This window comes from Canis lupus, chromosome 19, assembly GCF_048164855.1.
Source record: "Canis lupus baileyi chromosome 19, mCanLup2.hap1, whole genome shotgun sequence".
Taxonomy (NCBI): Eukaryota; Metazoa; Chordata; class Mammalia; order Carnivora; family Canidae; genus Canis; species Canis lupus.
In genome coordinates, this window is record NC_132856.1 from 37,594,944 (window position 1) to 37,612,955 (window position 18,012).

General features: G+C 41.9%; 1 protein-coding gene across 4 annotated transcripts in view; it reads right to left on the minus strand.

The window, feature by feature from the left end:
* Positions 1–18,012, minus strand: part of CACNA2D3 (calcium voltage-gated channel auxiliary subunit alpha2delta 3) — a 945,543-nt gene that overhangs the window by 903,482 nt on the left and 24,049 nt on the right. The gene's annotated exons all lie outside the window — the stretch shown is intronic.

Consider the following 18,012-nt stretch of genomic DNA (forward strand, 5'->3'; position numbering starts at 1 on the left):
TGATCCAGGATCTAATCAATATGGCAGTTATTTATCTGCCTCTCTAGTCTGGAATAGTTCCTCATCTTTGTTTTGCATTGCTTTTCATGACATCAATATTTTAAAAGAATTCAAGCTAGTTGTTTATGTAATACCCCTCAATTTGTATTTGCCTGTGTTATTCCTCATAATTAGATTTAGGTGAAACTTTTTGGCAAGAGTATAGCATGATAGGTGCTGTGTTTTTCTCAGTGCATGACATTAGGAGGCACCAGCCCTCTTGCTCCACCACGTTTGATTACATGGTTAGCATGGTAACCATGATTTCTCCATCATAAAGCTACTTTTTTTCTGTTTGTACTGAGTAAATAATCTGTGAGACATATGAAAATCATTTTTAAATATGAAGGGCTTGAGAAATCTGTGAGAAGTATAAAACCTTTTTCAATATCAAGAGTTCAAGGAATTTTAAATGTTATAGAAGCAAATCAACATAAGTACTGTCTCCCATCACTGTTCACCCCCAGGGAATAGAGACTCTAGCTGAGCTGGGCCCCATCCCCCATGCCTCCTTATTCCTCCAGGATGTGAATCCTTAACCAGGAACTGTGAAGCCCCCTGAGACTGTAGACAGGAAACAGTGAGCACCCATAGCTTTTAGTGTGTTCTCAAAGTGGTCCCTGTCTTAAAACATTAAGGATCACTCTTATGTGCTAACATTGTTAATGAAGACCTAGAAGTCAGGGAGGAAAATCGGACTGAGAGAAAGAAGGGAGTTTTATTTTTGACTGACTGATGTGAGGTTATAGAAGGTCATCTAGGAAGACTTGTCTCAAGGATACTTAGAAATATTCATTTCCTTCATGGCACTTGATATATTGAAATCACTTGGTTTGTTTAATGTCTGTCTTTCTTCCTTAGAAAGAGGCCCCTTGAAGGCAAGAGGTCTGTTTATGAATGTATACTTCAGCCCTGCATCACCAGGACTGGGCACAGGTGCTGGCACACAGGAGGTTCTCAACTAATTTTACTGAATTAAAAAAAAAAAAAGAACAGACAGACGCACCAATGAGAATGGTTGGAAGAGAGAAAATGGAAAAGCTGGGAGCAGAAAAGGGAACATTTTTAAGTCTAAAAAACCTTGGTTGAAGGAACACATGAATGAATTCATATAGGCACGATTTTTTTTCCACACAAAAAGAAAATGGAATCATAGTTAACATGAATCCATTTTGACATTACATGCAATACTGAATTCTCCTGTTAACTTTTGATACCACCTGAGCCTAAAATCAAAATGAATTTACATTATTCTTAGGTAGAACCAGAAATTTACATTTTAAAATGCTGATACAATAGAGTGTAGCCCAGGGCATGACAAGGCAGATGGTTTGGTAAATCAACTGCCATGACTAAGCACATTTCCAGCATTAGGGATACAGGTGTGTGAGGCCAGGTGGTAAGGTACTCACCCAGAGAACATTCCCAAATCCAGCAGCGTCTCTCTGGCTAGACCCTTTCCTGCACCAGCAGGCTGCTTCCCCTGCCCTCATTCTCTTGCTGACAAAATGAGGAAGCTGGACTTGGTGGGAAGAGGACGAGCTCGGGGTCTGAGCACTTGAGGCCAGGTGCCCATTCTGCCCCAAGCCAACTGACCACCCCTGAACAAGCCACTGCTTTGTCCTCAGTGTCCCACTCCACTAATGGAGGGCTAACACCATCTCTGACTTCCCATCCAGCACCAAAGTTAACTGCCTCCATGAAAGAACAAGTAAACTGCCAAGCACCCCTCCTCTCCTTCCTCCTCTAGGGATTAATGCCAAGGTCTAACCCAATGGACTTAGTCAGGAAGCACTTGACTGCTTGAATCATAGAAGCCAAGTGAAAAAGCCAGATTTTGCTTCAAGCAGTGACCTTCCTTATTGAAGCCCCAAAACAGACTCATAAGGGAAAAAAAAAAATCCTTCTAAGTAAGGCTGGTGAAGGCTGCAGTGCCTCCCACACCAGACACAATGACTTCACAAAGCCTTTACCCCAAGTACCAATTCTACATGAAGTTGAATGTCAGCGAGTGCAGGTTCCTGGGAGACTCGAGTCACCGTGGACTGTGGGAGAAAGGAAGCCACCCTGCCTCCCCAGCTCCCAGCAAAGTGGGATTGAGTTTGTGGAGAGAGACCAAGACCAACAAGAATTCAGTGTCTAAGTCTGAGGAAATGAGAATCTCCTTAGAAATACTTCCATCCTTCCTTCTTTTCTCTCTACTAACCTGACTTCCCACCAGTTTTTCCCAGTAATTTGGGAGACTACAAAATTCAATCCTTATTCACCATTCATTGAGTATTTAAGGACACTCTTCTGAGCACTCTGCATGTATGAGACTTCTATAATACAGGGTAGGTAGGTGTGGTCACAACCCAATTTGTGTCACAGGAAACTGAGGCTCAGCACAACCAGGGAGTCAATAGTCTGTACTCCACAAACACAGTGGTCAACAGCCCTGACTAGTCCCTACCCTTAAGGAACTGATTTTTCTAGAATGGGGACCCAGGAAATTAGAAAAAAGAACAAACAAGATACTTTCAGGAACAAATAACATCAGTGGAGAAATCGAATGGAGAAGACTAGTCCATCTTGTCCAAGGTCACATAATGGGTAGCAGGGCCAGAATCTGGGTTGTTCTTCTCAAAGGGGCTCATCTGTCATTTCCAACCTGGCTCCTTTGGGGGAACTGACATGAATTATTACACGTAAGATAACACAGAAAAGAAGAATTTCAAAAAACCCTCTTTTTAAAACCTTTCAGCAAATATATAATAACTGTATGAATGAGAATTCTCTTAACCTACATATTTGCCTAAACTCTGTACTCTTTTTTTTTCTTTTCTAATTTTTATTTAAGTTCTAGTTAGTTAACACACAGTGCAATACTGGTTTCAGGAGTAGAATTCAGTGATTTATCACTTACGTACAACACCCAGTGCTTATCAAATAGACAGCCCTCCTTAGTGCCCATCCCCCATCCAGCCCATCGCCCCCACCTCCCTCCACCACCTTTCAGAAACTCTGTACTTTCTTAAGATGCAGACTGAGGGGTGGGATTTCTGGTTCAAAGTTTATGTAAACAAACAAACAATACAACACAACAACTTATTCAAAATAAGTTACTGTTTAAATTATTCCCACAAAGATTGTACCTACACAAACTCTTGCCATTGATACGAATTTTTGAGAGTTTGGTGGGAGAAAAAATGGCATCTTGTTGTTGCCTTCCTTTGTATCTCTTTAATTATTAATAGAGTTTTTAAATCCTTATTTTAAATAATTTTTCTATGGCTTTAAGAGAGAACTTGTCAACTCAGTGAGTAGGATATTCATAAAAGGGATAAGCACTGCATATTTCTAACTTAATTACTACACCATTAAATGAGCTCTGTACAATGTTTCTGGAAATGGGCTTTTGTCTGAGAGACAGAGAAAAGCATGTGTATTTTCTTTTCTAAATCAGAAGCTGAAAGCCCAGGCGGGGTCCTAGAAGCACCTACCACTTCCATGTCCATCCTGGGTTAGGACCTTGCCAAACGGCTCCCCTCAGCTCATAGCCGTTCCTATCCTAATTCTTTACAGCACTGTAAAGTTTTTAAGAAGAAAGAAACAAGAAGCAGTTCTCCAGTTTTTTTCCCGTGGCTAATTTAAGTTGTAGTAACACAAAAATACTTTTCACTTGAATAGCCTTTAAGATTCATTTTGAAAACAGCAGTAGCCACCTTGAGACATATTTATTGTGAGTCTTCAGCACTCCAACAGTGGGGGTACAAAGAAAAATTCTAAAATAACTACTTATAAAGCTCAAACGAATTTAATTAGACTGCTAAAAATGAAAAAAAAATACTAAATTATAAACCACCATAGACATGATTAATTACATTTACATTATGCACAAAGCACAAGAATGAAACCACCCCACGCTTGTTCCTCCCAGATTCTCAGAGGTATGCATTGTCGCCAGCCAGACAGCTCCGGGTGGAGGCAGACGGAGAGCCAGCAGCTGCAATCAGAGCAATAAGAGTTTGATCACAAAGGGCTCTGTGGGCTCTGCAGCCTCCTGACCCCCAGGCCACCCTGCTTCCTAGAGCAGGTCCTGAAATTCCTCCCTTTGGTGTTCCCAGCTAGGTTCCAAGCTCTCCGCTGCCAGGATGGGCCTTTCCTCATCCGTCCTCTCCCATCCCCTGTGGACGCATGACACACCACTGTTTTTGATCTATCCTGTCCGCTGTCATTATAGTAGGTGCTCACTATGTAAGTACTGAAGAAGTGAAGAAGCAGCAGCCAAGTGAGCTCTCCCTCAGGAGATGAGGGGGACAGACACATCAGGATGTCCGTGACATGGTAAATGGGGGGGGGGGGGGTGTCGATTTTCAAACAGTGTGTAAAGAGGATAATCTGAGTTTTAATTTTATATTTAAAAAATGTGTCAATAAATAAATGTCTTTCAAATCCTTGCCCATGTTTAAAAAACTGGGTTATTGGTCTTTTTATGACATAGGTTTTAAAAGGCTTATTTCAACCTCTGTTTTGAATAGTGTGTACACAGAACACAAATCACTTTTGAAAATGTAAGAAAAAAACTTTTTTAAAAATACTTTTTAAAGGTCCTAGTTTGGGGAATCAAAGGAGTCGAGTACCTGGTTTGGCCCCCACAGTCCATCCTTGGCCAGGCCTGGATTCTGGACCAGGTATAGGGCCAAAAAACCAGATTCTCCCTGAACCTCAGTGCCCTCACCTATGAACAGAAATACTGGGGCCTAATTAGGATATAGCACTGATGGAGGACAAAAGGTGAGGAAACAGGGCACCTGGGCCTTGCATGTCATGGCACAGGATGCAAGGACAAAATTTCAGGCTTATACGAGTAGAGAGATGGTTGCATTACCCTAGAATCTGAAGAACCTCAGACATATATGATGATCCTGTGGGAAATGCACTCTGCCCACTGAGTGCCTGAGGTTTGAAGGACTTCTCAAATCAAAGGAGAGGTATACAATGGGTGGTTTGTAGCTTGATTGTCATTTTTAATTAATATTGTACTGTAATTTGATGGTGTGTCTGGATTCACTGGTCCCTAAAGAGGATCATAAAATATGAGGAAAACCACAAATACCTAAGGAGGTCAGTATGTGAAAAACTACTGTACATGTATATATTCCAAAGGAAGAAAATTTAAAAGAAACATATCATAATAGTCAGGGAAAGCTGCTATAACAAAGGGATGCAATAGTACAATGACCTGAAAAACAAAGAATCGTATTTCTCTCTCATGCAACAGTGTCAAGGTGAAGGTGGGCAGTGTAGGTGGTCAGCACCTCTCCATGCATCATGTGCCCCCCCTAACACCCCCCAGCATTGTCATCACAAACATGGCTGAAGCTGGATGGCCGCACCTGCAGGTTTCAGCCAGCAGGAAGGGGACTGAGTGCAGAGGACTCACCCCCACTGTCACCCCAGGCCCAAGGATATTCCACATCACTTCCACTCATGCTCCACAGGTGACAATTGCATCACCTAGCTGCCAAAGAGGCCAGGAAAGGCTGTCTAGCTGAGTGGCTGAGGCCTATCATTCCATTGCTATAGAAAAAGAATGAATGGCTTTTGGTGGACAGTCCGAAGTGCCTGCCACATGCATCAATTCTTAAGTGGCTTACGGGCTTTGTGTTGGTATATCTGGATTTTTTTCCTGAAAATTTCATATTGCCCTCAGGTGGTGTTTGAAATAACAGTCACGGATACAATAACCTTGGGTTCTGGAGCCAGAGTGTCTGGATGCAGATCAACCGTACTAACTGGATGACCTTGGACCAATGCTTTATCCTCCATAACCAATTTTCTGCCCAACTGTGTTATGGGAACAATGGAACTTACCTCGCCGGCAGTGTGAGCATTGAGGGAGCAAAGACCTACAATGTGCATAGCCTCAGGCTCAGTCCATAGTGACCAGGGTGGACAGCACTGGGCCTCACTAGCATCACACAGTGATCATGGTGACCGTTAGCATCAGACTGCCTCACACATGGGCCTCGGTGGTGCCGGAAGCATCACTCTCGCCTGAGCTGGGACCTCTTTCCCTTGCCTCTCCTTCCTCATCCTCAGCCCCTTCTTCAAACTCATGCATTCACCGAAAACTAAAGGCTCTTCTCTGTCCTCCCTCCCTCTGTCCTCCTCAGCACCCTCAAACTCTCATATCTCTCTCACCTCCCTGTAGATTTCCAAGTTTGGGAGGCACTCGGGTCCTACTTGCAGGTAGAAGTGATGATTGGCCCTCAGGTCCTGAGTTATTTAGATCCGATCTCAAGGGTGTAACAGTGCTCCCTGAGCATCCCTGAGACATCCTACAAGGACATTAAACTGCATGCTAGTCCCCTTCCTGCACCCCAGCTAGTGGGCCAGAACCCCTTCTCCTGCATCCTCCTCATCCCCCTTTCTTCATCCCTTCCTTTCCTCCTTTCACCCAAACATGTGCAAGCTTGGCTAAGCACAAGTTGAGGAGCCTCTTAAACAGCTCATTAAAACTATTAAAAGCAGAAAATTGACCTTGGGAAATGATTGTGCTATAGCTTTATTAGATTGCTTGGGGAAAAAAAAAGTTAGAAAGCTTGGCTGTCTTACTACTGATTTCTCAGGCCTCTCCATACAGGCTTCTAAATTTGGAGCTCAAGAATTATTGAGCTTTGACTGGGAAAAAACAAAAGAATCTGAAGTCCTGCCAGAGCCCAGAGTAATTCTCCAGTTCTTTCTCCCAGAGCCCTTGAAGAGGGAAGGGCCTGGTTTGTCCTCTTGGGGGAGGGAGGGTCACTGTTGAGTATTTGGCAAGGGGGGGGTGTCAGGGGAGGGGGTTTGTACAAACAGGTTGAGGCTTTCCCCACTAAATTGCCCTCTCTCTTTACAACCTTGAAATGAATTTTTGCAATCATTCATAGTTGATAGATAGGAAGAGGAAGGTGGACAAAACACCAAAACCCCACATAGTAAAGATAGGCAAATGCTTCAAAACATATTCAAAGACAAAGGTGCAGGGAGAAGTGGGTGGCTCAATGGTTGAGCATCTACATTCCAATCAGGTCATGACCCTGGAGTCCTGGGACTGAGTTCCTCATCAGGCTCCCCATGGGGAGCCTGCTTCTCCCTCTGCCTATGTCTCTGCTCTTTCTCTGTGCCTCTCATGAATAAATAAATAAAATCTTAAAAACAAACAAACAAAATGCTGAGGAGTGAAGACAGACGATGGAGCTGAAGAAATCCCCATAGCACCCTCAAAGTGCTAAAGGAAGCAGGCAAAGAGTTTTTTTTTCCCTCTAATATCCCAAAGCAGAGCAAAATCCATGTTGTGGAGGATCCTGGCTTGCGCTCCGTAGAAGGGGCTGCATCTCCTCCTGGCTTCCACTTCTGCAGGCAGAGCCCATGGGGGCATGGGAAACGCAGGCTCCCTCTACAGCATGGCTGGCCACAGCCCCCATGCTGGCTCGCTGCTCGCCAGCTGGAGTAATACTGTAAGGCTAAAAAACCAGATGTCTTATGTGGATTGGGAAAGGTATGAACCAGTATTTCAGGAATCAAAAGGCATTGGTCAGAAGGGCACTCACTTAGAAGTCTGAATGTGGTAGGTTTGCATTTCTGAGTTGGTTCCTCTTTTCTAAAATCCATTCTTGTCTTATTTTCATGTCTTTTTCTTTAAGAAAAATGGAGGGGAGGAAAAATCCTGTTCTAATATCATAATAACAGGGGTTCCAAAGTACACCCTGGAACTGTTGCAGGGGTGGCTTCTTGTTTCCCATCACCCAGGCCGCATCCTCCTTGGCCTGTGCCCTGTCAACCACTAGCTGTTCTGGCCACCATGGACCCAGCCACTATCATCAAGGAATTGCTTGTGATGCCCCTCTCCCTGCCCTTAAAGCTGCTGGGACAATGATTACTGTTGCCAGGAGCTCTGTAAGGTGGCTCCAAGTAAGAAAGAAGGATGCACCTTGGGGGATGCTCACACTCTGGGACTGTGCTGTCCTTCAGGTCAGCAGAGCAACTCAGATGCTGTTCCTGAACATACCACCATGGCTTCAGCCTGGTCTCTACTCCCTTTTTGTAGGATCCTAGACAAGGGTGTATGCACCCTTTCAGTGCCTCAGTTTTCTCCCTGTAAAGGGCAATATGACTTTCCATCCTAGGAGGATTGAGGATTAAGTAAGATAAAATAACATGTGCTGGATGGTAGTTGGCAATATTATTATTTCTATGCAAATTGCTTCTTTCCTCTGCAGACTCAGAATCCACCCTGAGCCCATTTTCTTTTGAAACTTAATTTAAAGAAATGAAAATTACAATGAGATACCACTTCTCATTTATCAGATTGGCAAAAACCCAAAAGTTTGATAATATAGTCCGTTGGTGAGTCTCTAGGAAAAAGGACACTCTCCCCAATGGCCAGTGGGAATGCAAACTGCTACAGCTCTGTAGAGGGGACTTTATAACAGCTAATGAAATTACACACATCCTTATCCTTTGACCCAAGAAACTTCAAGCAATCTATCCCAGAGATATACTGGCAAAAATGCACATTAAGAGACATATTAAGAGACTCTTAACCAATTGCAATGTATGGACCTTATTTGGGTCCAGATTTGAACAAATTGTAATTTCAAAACAAGGGGATGTGAACATCGGTTGGATATTTGATCATTCTAAGGAATTATTAGTAGTACTCTTAGATGTGATCATGGCATCATAGTTATGTTTTTCTCAAAGGGTCTCTGTTAGAGATACTTACTGAAAAACTTGTGAATGAATACAATGTAATATAATGTCTGGAATGTGCTTATAAATAATCCTGGAGGAGAGAATATGTGGGTGACAGGTACTGGAGGGTTTATTACAGTGTCCTATCTTTGTATAAGTTTGAAAGTTTACATAATAAAACTAAGATGTTGCAGATAAAGCTGAAACTCCCCCCCTTGGCCCTGCCTAATCAGAGTACTTGGAGCAATTTGTAATAATACACATACATTTTGATTAATCTAATTAATTTCCACCATTCCCATTAGATCTCAAGCATTAGGAGGGCAGATATTGAGTGCAGTTTTGCTCACCAGTGTCTGCCACGGTGCCAACAACATAATAGGGCCTCAGTAAATAGTCACTGGGTAAATGAATTAATAAGTGAAGGAACTATAGAATACCTATTCACATATGGACAACTCCTTCATTTGCATATTTTCACTAGACCCCTACCTCTAGCAAATGACAATTCATGCATAAGGTCCAATGGCAGAACAGATTCGAGCACTTAATGGGGCCATTGGCCAGGATTCTCTTCAAAGCGCTTTTGCAGGTCTGAAGTTCCATGTCCTAGTAACATAGCAGCTCCTTTGTGAAATATTCCTCTAGCTCTAAGAGATGCCTTGCAGTTGCCTGCCTCTCAATCCCCACAGATCCTCTCATCCTCTCAGAGGATGGTTAGTGTTTAATCTGGTACACCATCATTCACGATCAAGCCTCCCTGTCAGACCTGGTAGGCATGGTCTAGATCTTAGTTGTCTCTGTTTCCCCTGGGCTTGATAGCTGCATGTCTCCTAATAAATATTTGCTAGAACATCATTGAGTGAGACAGTGAATGAGTGAAGGAGTTATTGTGGGGCCCTTAAATACTAATTCTCTTCTAGCTGTGGGGTCTCACTGAGTTCTGGTCCAAGAGCTAGAACATATTTCAAAGTGCTTTCAAGAAGAAAAAAATCCTCGCCCTGCTGCATCCTCTCCATAGCTTATTCTGTGTCTGCCTGGTTGGAATGTCATCCCAAAAGGCTCTTTATTCCCACAACACAGTGCCAGCCAGGCCCCTTGCTGCCACATCTGCCTTTGCCAGCAGTCCAGAGTCCCTGAAGGTGTTCTATGAGCACTGGGCATCTCCTCTCCATGCAGTTCCTTCTTTAATTTGGCTGCCAGAATGTTGAACACCAAGTTATTCTGGGCAAGCCCAGCAACTTTTGTTGCTGGCATATATGTTTTTCTCCTTTTCCTACCATTTTTTTCCCTTTGGAAATTTTTATTTCATAACTTTTTTTGTATAAGTTTTTTTCGGTAAGTTGCTTCAAACTCAATCAAGGGGGGAACAGAGCCCCACACAAGGATCTTGAATAAAATTATTCATTGAAAGTCTCCCCTTTCTGTTTATACCACATGAACTTGGAAAGAATCTCAAGATTGAAATGATTTGAGCACCATGTGTACCTTCAGAAAGTTGCCCCCTTCCCTGGAGAAGTGGATGACTCCAAGGCTGGGGCACAGAACATACAAAATTAACTTGGAACATCTTGTGCCAGAAGTAAGGAAGAATCAAAGAATGATGGGCGACCAGTCAAAATATGGCCCAGCTCAAAAAGGCCAAATTTGAGACAATATGAACATCACAATAAGTAATGATAAGAGTTTAACCCTTTGCATAAAATAAGAATGAAAAGCCCACACTCAACTAATTTATTAATTCGTTGGGGGAGATGTTGTTTACCTTACAGTAAAAAGAAAGTAAACAGATGTAAAAGGAACAATGGGATTAGGATAATCACTATTTGGCAACCACACTAATCACTTTCAGGCAAGAAACATCACTGAATGAAAATGCTGGTGGGTGAAAGTTTGAGGAGTAGCAGAATATTTATACAGTCTCCAATAGCATCAATTATATTGGGGGAATCAATACCATGTGCTTCTTGATGTGATGCATTGAGAAAAACACAACATCCCTTCCATGGTATTTCTGCGAAAGAATCACAGTCTGAATCCAATTGTGGGGAAACATCAGATCCAATGTAAGGGCCCTACTATAAGATAATTGGCCTGAGGAGTGTACATCTAAAAAGGAAGAACTTTAGTGTACAAAAATGACATCTTGATACACCTGATTTTTGAAAAACAACTGACCTGTACTCCTTCCAAATAGCAATGTCAGGGCAAACAAGGAAAGACTAGGAGAAATTCCAAATCATAGGATACTCAAGAGTCAAGACAAGTGAATACAACATGTGATACATGATTTTCTTTTGTTATAAAGAACATTATTGGAACAGTGGGTGAAATCTGAATAAAATTTGTACAGAGATAATAATATTGTGCAAATGTTAACTCTGATTTTGATAAATCAAATGATTATGTAAAATAATGATCTTGTTTTCAGGAAATAGATGCTTTAGTATTTAGCAGCAAAGGGTCATTTTATCATGTGTACAACTTAAGATCAAACCGTAAATGGATAGACAGATTGGATGAATGGATGAATGGAATGGATGGATGGATGGTTAGTATTAAAATAATATGGAAACCAGGCTTGCCAACCCCCTAGCAGACAAAAGCAGTTAAGCCACATAGGCAATGTTCATTCCAGTTTATTTCATCAACGGAGGCAAAACTTAACTTACGTCATCTGTTGTCAATGCCTCTGATAATCATAAACAAAACTTAAGGCATCTCCCTAAAATGATATAGGATAATCACTTTAACCAATCCCCTCCAACCAGAAAACCCCATTGAAATAGCCAATCGTTTTAAAGTTTAGGCAACGTCCTTATTTTCACTATGTAAGCCATCCCATAATGTCATACTTCTGCGCTTCACATCACTTTTGGGTTTGACATCTCCATGTTCATGAACACTTCATTTCTCAATCAAAACATTCATATCTAGTAAAGCTCTCTGAATTTCCTTTTGACAATGGGTGGTTGGATGGATAAGATAGATAAGACAAACATAATAAAATGTAACATCTGGATGAAGGGTATATAGGAATACTTTGTACTCTTCTTTCAATTTTTCTGTAAGATTGAAATTATGTCAAACTAAAAAGTTAAAGGAGAAAATTCTCAGAAAAAAAAAAAAAGAGGAAAGTTTGCACCCAAAGCACTTGCCTTGACAGGTAGATATCCTCCTAATCTTTATAACCTTGAGGGGGAAACTTGCCCTCCTTTCAGGAAACCCTTCATTGGTCTTTCACAACGCTCACTTTCAGTGGGCCGTAATTCAAAAATGATTAAGAATTTTGAGACAGCAACAGCAGAGCATTAAACTAACCGCAATTAAACTAAGAGCATGGGGTCCTCCTTGTTCAAGTGCCGGGGCTGCTCACCCAAAAAGCCAGCACTGTCCAGTACAGTACCTGGTCCAGAAAGGGGGCCTGGTAAGTGTTTGCTAAGTGAATAGATGAATAAATAAAAGTTCCTGGAACACATTTCCAAGCTGTATATAAAGCTGAGGTCTCCTACAGCCACAATTTCAATATTGGTAGTTGATGTGGGCCTTCATAAACCAACTCTAGAAGGATTCTGGATTGCAGAGGGCACCAACCCCCACTAGGCAGCTGGGATGGTGAGCCCCCAGAGCCTCACATGGTCCATCCTCTGCTGTGACCTGTCACAGGTCACCCCAGGCTCTCAGATGCTCTCAATCTCCATGCAGGGGCGCAGCTCCAGCTAGCCCTCCTTCCCCACTTCAGTACCTCCTATTTCCACCACCACTCTCCATCCCTACATCTCTTCTGACTCAGTCCTACTACAGAGCATTCTGAGGAATGTGAGCCCCTCAGGAGCCCCCAGCATGAACAGTCCCCAGCTATGCCAAACTGAGGCAAAGCCACCAAATCCCTTTTCATTCGTGACCTACATTGCCATTGGCTCCATGGACTGTGCATTCTGCAAGTGGAGGGGGAAATGTTACTATGACAACAGCTCCTGGAGCTGCAGGGATGCAAAACACCTACTTTAAAAAAGTTCACTTACCCATATGGCAAATGGACTTCATTAGTTGTTTCTAAATCAAATATTCAAACAAGGTGGGCTGAAAGGGGCATATTTTTAAAGGACTAATTCAGATTTATGGCACCAGAGCTACCCGTTGAGAGTGAACATGGAGTACCATAGTTTTGTGGCTTTGTTCTTTTAGAGACAAATATTAATATGCATTAGCAACACATTTATTGGGTCACATGAACTTGCCTGTAAAGAGAATAAAACAGACTTCTATGAGTAGGGGATGATACTCTATTTTCTACAAATCCCAATCTTGGTTGGTCCCTACTAAGTTCTCATGCCTGTCTGGATTTTCTAGCTCTTTCCATGCCAGCATCCAGCAAATGCTATGTGTGACGGAGAGAGAATGAGGTTCTCAGGTCTGAAATCCAGCTTTGCTACTGATGGGCTGTGTGATTTTAGGTAAGTTATTTCTTCTCTGAGGCACAGCTTCTTTGTGAGAGACACTGTTTCCTCATTCATCCAAATGTTCACAAATGTTTCTTGAGCAACTGCTCTGTGCCTGAAGTAGTAACATCTTCCCCAAGGGGTTGTGTGGCCTGAGACCACTGTTGGGGCTAAATCATTGAGGAAATCATGACCACTCATTATCCTCTCTTCCTTTCTCTGCTCCCTGCCCCAACCACAGTTAGTTATAGCCTCCTCTGACTTGGACAGCCCCAGGGCCAAGGTCCCCAATCCCAGTCTGATTTGATTGCATTATGTTATCAACTATGTGTCCGTTGCCCACTTAGACTCTGAGAAGGCTCCCTGGGATAACATTGGCTCCTACCCTGGCCCTGTCTCCCAGGACCTGGCCCTTAATCCTCATGAGACAGACCCTATATGATTAAAGTAGCTGTTAGAGCCAGTATCAATAAGTCGTTTTGCACTTTTTCAACAAATTCAAATCATAATCACCTTCCAATGGTGGTTTCAGAATTCCTATATGGTGGGTGCTTAAGAGGGGTACCTGAGTGCTTCAGAGCAACACGTGATGATCAGCGGTCTTGTTTCAAGTCATCTGTACTGTCATCACTGTTGGCGGGAGCTTAAAGCTGCATTAACATGGTACACAGTCCACCTTTGCTTGTGTTACTGGTATATGGGGTGACTTGGGCTGAGTATGCTTGCAGATTATGAAGGAGCTTGGAGCTCCCAGTTCTCATTATGTTCTAGCTGAGGGTCTGCTATCTGAGTTTGTGCACCCGACAAAGTGACCTATGACAGTCACCACTACCTTCTTCCAAAAGGACATCTTTCTTTGTTAGCTGAAAGCCTGGTCCCAGGGGGAGCTCTACAGGGAAGAAAAATGCAACATAAAACAGGGCATCAAAACTTTGAGGGACATGAAACTGAATTCATGTCACCCTTCCTTAATTTCAGAGTCTCCCCAGCAGGGCTTGGAGAGAAATGTGGAATATCACTCTGGTCATCCCTTCTGGACACGATTATACTCTGCTTACTGCCTCCAGGAACCTACTTGATATTTCTCATCTTACTCTGATTGCATTCAAAACTTGATTAGATTATATTGATTCTGTCATAAAAAGAATAAATAAATAAAGTCCGTCTGCTTTCCCCCCTATAGTCTTTTGCTTGCTTAATATAAAAATCCCACCTGTGCCTCATGGGCTTAAACCTACATTTATTTGCTCTGTTCTACCTCTAGTCCTTTCTCTTTCCCTTCTTAAAGCTGACATCTTCCCTTAGTCTAGTGCATGGGCTTTAGTTTTTATTACTGTTATTTGCAGATCTCTGTTAGGGCTATTTGCTATCCCAGCTACCAGAGGGGAAGGGAGAAATATTTCTCCAATTCCCAGATAGTTTCATTGGCCAAAGTGTTTTTCAGTGAATTCTTCTATATTTCTTGGCTCCAAGTGCTACATCTTCCCATTATAAGCAATTTCCCTTGTGATGAAGGAAAAGCTGACAGTGCCCTATGGCAGAGGTCAGCCACCTCAAGGGGTCTGTGTGCCCACTCTCTATTATGTGGCAAATGCTCACTCATCCAACTAAACGTCCTACTGTGTGAAGTTTTCGTTGGCTCCCTCAGGTAACTGAAAGTAGGTGAGAAAGAAGAAAGAAAACTAGACTGATAACCCAAAATGGATTCATGAGTGATAATCATACAAAGATACAGTTATAAAGAGCTCACACTGTGAGGCACCTGGGTGGCTCAGTTGGCTACGTGTCTGACTCTTGCATGGAGCCTGCTTAAGATTCTCTCCCTCTCCCTCAGCAACCCCCTGACTTGCATGCACTCTCTCTTTCTCAAAAACAAGAAGCTCACACTGTTAGTGACCATGAGACCTGGGCTGCTCACTTCAGTTACTCGTATATCACATCATGATTTTTTTTATATTCTTATTTTGGGTTTTTGGAGTTATTGTTTTTTGTAAAGATTTTATTTATTCATAAGAGATACAGAGAGAGAAAAAAAGAGAGACACAGAGAGAGAGGCAGAGACACAGGCAGAGGGAGAAGCAGGTTGCCTGTGGGGAGTCTGATGCGGTACTCGATCCCGGGACTCCAGGATCAAGCCCTGAGCTGAAGGCAGACACTCAACCACTGAGCCACCCAGGAATCCCCTTTCCATTTATTTTGAAAGAAATCTTAGCAGGATCTCTTGCCATAGCCAGGAGGTAACCAGAAGACTTTAAACACAAAACAGTCAAAACAAAGCAATGGCACTAAATTTTAGCCTCCTGGACTCCAACCCTGAGGTCTGCTCTCTCCTCATCACAAGGGAAATTGGAAAATGTTAGGTGTTAAGACTATCTCAGTACCAAACTTAGACTGGATCCTTTAAAAATATCAAGAGGACCAAACATGAATTGAAATGGAAATTAGGGGATCCCTGGGTGGCTCAGCGGTTTAGCGCCTGCCTTTGGCCCAGGGTGTGATCCTGGAGTCCCGGGATTGAGTTCCACATCGGGCTCCCGGCATGGAGCCTGCTTCTCCCTCTGCCTGTGTCTCTGCCTCTCTCTCTCTCTCTCTCTATGTCTATCATAAATAAATAAATCTTTAAAAAAATGAAATGGAAATTATTTTCTCATCACATGATCCATGTCCACAGAACTCTACTGAAAAATCATCTTCTATAGCATCTGGAATCCCTCTATTCACCACTGCGCTGATGCCACAGTTCAACAATGGGGTGTATGTTCATGAAAAAGTTCATACTAAAAGAAAAGAAAAGAAAAGAAAAAATTCATACTACACTACTCACAAATTGTTCTCATATTCCATGAGTTCCTAACCCTTGCTCGAGACTCTAGACCTACAAATCTATACTAGAAAATCTAAGCTCAACTGTCCCAGAACATCAGGCCCTTCCTGGAATGGGCAGAAGCTAGGCCAGAATTCTGGCCATAGACACACAAGATCAAAAAAATGTATTTTTAAAAAAGTTTTAATAATCTAATTTAGCAGCAAAAGCATCCCCTCTTCCTACCCTTCTACTCCTGCTGTTTTATACCTTTCTCTCTTTCCCAAGTGTTCCTAACAGGTTTAAAGTCAAGGTAAAAACAAACAAACAAACAAAAACACTCATGAAGAATCAATCTGCAGATACCACTCCCCAAGAAAACCAAATTTCACTGGAAGGGATGTTTTAGAGGTGGGCCTTAGTTCACAATAATAATATTCGTTATGACTGCCAAAATGGGAAAAATCCAAATCTCAGCAATGAGGTATTGATTCTGCAAGCCATGGGACACCCATACAATAGAATTCTATCCAGCCATTAAGAATTATGTTTTAGGAGTGTGAAACTGACATGGAGAGAAATTTACTTTATAGAACCAATTCAGGCAGTCTTTCTAGTATGACTGCATAGACTGAATATGAACTAAAACTTAAGATCAAGTATTCCCTACCTCCATTGGTTTCCATGAAATATTGCATTTATTCCTTGAGTTGCAAAAAAGAAGGATTCCATGTCCAAGTACATTGGAAAAACTCTAGATTAATCATAGTGAATGAAGTTCTTTGCTACCAAATTTCTCAAATCTCTGAGTACGCTGATGTGCATCATAAACTTCCAAAAGGAGATGCTTTAGTGACCCACCTCCTAGACTTACTTAATCATGAGGCTAGTGTTCTAGGGACCATACTTTGGAAAAGATAGATAGATGGATGATTGAATACATGCATTGATGATCAATACAGAAGTATTGATCTAGTATCTAGAAGGTACACACAAAATGTTAACACTGGTTCTTCCTAGTTATAAAAATATAAGTGGCTTTTATGGGTATCTTATTACCCACAATGGACATTTCTTTTTATGTAATTTTAAAATAACAAAGCTGTTCTTTTCTAACAAAACAGAGCTTCTCTCTCTGCCTATGTCACTTGGAGAAGGGATAGAGATGGGAAAGAGAGTTGTCATTCTCAAAGCCAGCTGTGTGACTGCTTTGTACACATGCCAATGTTAATTATTGCTCTTCTAAAGCAATGAGGCAGACTCCCTGGATGACTTTCCCATGGTTCCCATTGGCCATCATGGAAAACACTTTGTCTTTGATTAGTGTCTAGTCATCACCATTATCATCATCAAAGTCACTGATATGATTTCTTTCTCCATTTTTTTATTGAGGTAAAATTCACCTAACATAAAATCAACCATTTTAAAGTGTACAGGTCAGTGGGATTTATTTCATTCACAATCTTGTGCAACCATCTCTTCTCCCTAGTTCCAAATGATAAGCATTGACGAGGATGTCTAATGCTGCCTTAGACTATGCCCCACTCCCCATCTTTTTCCAAACAGAATTGAGGTGAGCTGTCAAAGGAATGGATATATACTAAGGTTAATAAAGCTGGAAATCAGGGCCATGGAAAGAGAAAGGGACAAATATACCAACCACGAGGTTAATACAATGCTTGTGATTGAGCATCACAAGTATCTCTGAACTTCCTGACAGCCAGGGCAAAATGGGAAACACAGAAATAAATGGCTATTATCAGAAAGGAGAAAGCTTGGTGTAACTCAGGAGAGCTTAAGTATTTTTCTTGGGACTTAATTCTTAAACTTTTCATGTGGATTTCATGCATAGAGCAATAGACACAATAGGCATTGCCCTTGACTATAACTGTATTAACAAATGCACAAGGAAGAGTTTTCCTGTGGTTGTTTTCAACAAATATTTACTAGATGAATTAATAAGTGAATGAATAAATGGATGAATAAAAGGTAAATCTCTAACAGCTCAGT